The 3,990-nt window shown below is 45.5% G+C and overlaps 1 protein-coding gene across 1 annotated transcript in view; it reads right to left on the bottom strand.

The window, feature by feature from the left end:
* Positions 1-3,990, bottom strand: part of MDGA2 (MAM domain containing glycosylphosphatidylinositol anchor 2) — a 148,001-nt gene that overhangs the window by 141,976 nt on the left and 2,035 nt on the right.

Genomic DNA, 3,990 nt, shown 5'->3' with positions numbered 1-3,990 from the left:
ATATAATACATAAATATATAATGTATACAGTATATAAAATATAATATACATAATATAATATATATAAATATGGAATATCAATATGGAATAGATAGATAGATAGATAGATAGATAGATAGATAGATAGATAGATAGATAGATAGATAGATGTATATGGAATCATATATTAATATGAGCTTCAAGGCCCTTTCCAATCCAACCATTCCCTGCTCTGTGTCCCTTGGGTCCCCCCTTTGGCCACCCCAGTTCCCAGCAGGCAGGATGAGTTTTTCCAGGCCCACACCCCTCTGGAGCAGCATTTCCCTGCCTCTGCTCCGGGCTCACAATCCCGGGAAACCAGCAGGATCTCCTGGCAGCTCCAAGGGGAGCAGCTCCTGCTGCCTCAGTGGCATCAGCACAGGACCCAACTCCTACAAGTGGGAAGAAAACACAACCAAACAGAGGCAGGGAGAAATTCCAGAGCTCCTAAAAGCAGATCCTCCCCTGCTTTGCTTCCCGGGAAAGCCACGGATCCATCACGTTCTTCACACCCCAGCAGCACCGTGAGCGCTCCTGGATTTTTCCGGGAGAAAGGGATGTGCTCCGATGGCCCTGCCTGGAAGAAGGGTGGCAGGAGGATGTGAGGAGGAGGTGGGATCTCGTTAAGATGTGTTGCAACCTCCAAACAGGAAAAAAAAAGAATCCCGGAGTGTGCAGCTTACAGATGGTTGGAATGACGTGTGGCACTGGCAGCTGCTCCTTCCTGAGCCTTGGGAATGACAGGAGTGGGGAGGCAGCACCTGGGAGAGGGAGGGACATGGTGGGAGGGCCAGAGGCCACCCTGCAGCACTGCGAGGGAGTGGGGGAGCACTTGGATGCTGTCCCCTGTCAGCTCTGCACACTTTTTCTGCTTGGAATGTGCCATTCCCACCGGGATAATGTCACCCGAGCTGGGACAGCACTTGGGGGTGAACCACTGGAAAAATCACAGCCAGGGGACAGCAAAGCCCAAGGAGGGGGAGGTTGGATTGACAAACAAGGTCTGTATAAGCTCCTGGGATCACTGAGACTGGAAAAGCCATCCAAGACTGAATCCCAGCACTCCCAAGGCCACCACGGATCCATGTCCCCATGTGCCACATCCACAGGGATTTTAAATCTCTTCAGGGATGGCGACTCCACCACTGCCCCAGGGCAACCTTTTCCATTAAATTTTTCCTTATCTCCAATATAAACCCTCCCTGGCACAATTTGAGGCCATTTCCAATTGTTACTTGGGAAAAAAGACTGGACACACTCTCCTGTCAGGGATTTCCCATTCATCCTTCAGTGGAAAACCAGGAATTCAAAATCCCAGCCAATCTCTGCTCATCAGATGCTTCTTCCTCCGCTCCCCATGATCCAAATGTCATTCCACACTTTGGAAAGTCACAGGTTTTGTTTCCAATGACTGGACCTGCCAGCACGGGTGAGAATTCCCAAGGAAAATCAGGAAAAAGCACATTCCTCAAGGCTGGGCAGGAGATTGTCACCAGTGGGGATAAAATGTCACCTCTTAGCTACCCAGTCCAGGAAATCCCTCATTTGTGTCCAGGGATAAGCAGCCTTCGGATATCCTGGCACATCCCTTTGGAGCTGGAGAACAGGGACAGCCCAGCCCATGGGATAAAATCTGGGAAAAGGACAGGTCCCCACAGGGTGATCCTGCTCTAAACTTTGCAGGATTTTATCCAAAAATCAAACCAACCTCTCCTGACAGCTGCAATTTATGGACAAAGGGGCTGCATTCACCTCACCTGAGCGGGGATAAAGTGCTTTAAAAATTCCAGTCAGGAAAATTATTTCTATGGCAACTAATGGTGCATTCCAAAGCTGGGTGTGAGAAGGTGGGAAATCGGGAATAACAAATATTAATCACAAGGAACATCTCAAAATCACTCCATGGATAACAAGCAGACATTCAAGGATGCGTTGGGGGGCTCAGAGTCTCGTATTTAATTAGGAGTGAGGTGAATTTTTGGGATTAACGGAGCAATTATTTTTAATCTTCCTTCTTTCTGATAATTCCCACATCCTTATATTATTCCTCCCAAAAACCTCATTGGTGCTGAGAAGACTCCATGAAAATTTAGAGGAGAAAGTCCAGAAAATTTCCAGCAATTGGAAAGTGCAACCCCCACTCCGATCACAGGAATTCCCCTTCCTGAAAATAACCCCAGGGAAAAATTTTGGTGGGAAAGGCAGCAAAGAGAACTGAAAAAATGGGAAGATTTGATAAATCTGAAGATCTGTGTTCAAAGGGAGGCCCCCCCAGAGTGGCATCACTGCAAGGATGACTTGGAGCAGATCAGAGACATCCTTGAGACATCAGATCCATTGATCCCAAAGTTAAAAGAACAAATGTTGGAAAGACAAAAAATGCATAAATGTGTGATTTGGTAAATCAGGAAGGAGTGACAGGAGAGAAAAGGGAAAAAAAAAAGAATTTTTTCTCATTAATTCATTTCTCCTCCCAGAGCCATCACGAGCAGCCTCAAATCCTACAGATTAGAAATCCCTGGGAATGTTCAAGGCTTGGAGTGGAAAATATCCCTGCCCATGGGAGAGGTTGGCACTGCTTCATTTTTCATCTCCTTTCCAACCCAAACCATTCCACAATTCTGTGATTTTACAAATTCCCAATCCAGGGTGGTTTAATTCTTCCAGCGTTTAAACCAAAAGGAGTTTCCATGCCAAGAACAATTGGAAAATTTGAGTAAACGTGGAAGTGTGAAAGCATTCTTGGAATGCACAATTCCATATTTTATAACCCCATTCCCCAGCATCTGATCAAACAGCAGCTGGAAAACAATTTCCATGCAATTTTCAACCCAAATCTGAGAGCATCCTGTGGAAAGATCAGGAAAAAATTGGAATGCTGGAAACTCCAGCCCTAAACCAGCAGAGCATAAACTTCCACTGCTTTAGCTTTAAATCTTCCCCTTAAATTGGGAACAATCATGAAATAAACAACAAAAACAGCAAACCCCTCTTTCCTGGAGGAGCTCACACTGAAGGCCTCCAGGAGAATTCCCTGCTCCCAGTTCCTGCCTGTCCCTTGCAATTCCAAGAGCAAAGGGTTTGATTCATCATCTTGGAAAGAAAATCCCTGGTGATTATCCTAATTAAAGATAACTGATTAACGAGGTGTCCTGGCCCAAGGGGTTCACACCAGGGAGGTGCAGAAGGAGTTGCCAACAATCTTGAGCTTGATAAAAGAAGGTTAGGCCTGGAAAAAGCTGATTTATTCCCAGGTAATTCTGGTTTATCCAGCTGCAACACTGGGGTCCCAATGACATTGCTGATCCAGGTGAACAGGGAGACTTTCCCAAGCTCTTGTGTTCCCTGCTCCAGCTGTTCCCTCTTCCAGAGTTCCAGCTGGATTTCTGAGGACTGATGTGTGAAGATCCCAGACAATGGGAAAACTTTAGGGATTTCCATTCAACAATTGTCGCCCTTATAATTGTTTTCCTTCTCTTTTACCAACCTCCATGGAAATCAAACACACCAGGAATTTAAAGCACAATATTGCTGATTTTAACACCAGATTTTCCAAAAAATCTCTCCAACAATTGTCACCCTTATAATTGTTTTCCTTCTCCTTTACCAGCCTCTAAGGAAATCAAACACATCGGGAATTTAAAGCACAAATCCCAGGTAATTCTGGTTTATCCAGCTGCAACACTGGGGTCCCAATGACATTGCTGATCCAGGTGAACAGGGAGACTTTCCCAAGCTCTTGTGTTCCCTGCTCCAGCTGTTCCCTCTTCCAGAGTTCCAACTGGATTTCTGAGGACTGGGATGCGAAGATCCCAGACAACAGGAAAACTTAGGGATTTTCATCCAACAGTTGTCACCCTCATAATTGTTTTCCTTCTCTTTTACCAACCTCCATGGAAATCAAACACACCAGGAATTCAAAGCACAATATTGCTGATTTTTACACCAGATTTTCCAAAACAAATCACCAAC

Source organism: Geospiza fortis, unplaced genomic scaffold (assembly GCF_000277835.1).
Source record: "Geospiza fortis unplaced genomic scaffold, GeoFor_1.0 scaffold23, whole genome shotgun sequence".
NCBI lineage: Eukaryota > Metazoa > Chordata > Aves > Passeriformes > Thraupidae > Geospiza > Geospiza fortis.
This window is presented reverse-complemented; position numbering and strand designations above follow the sequence as displayed.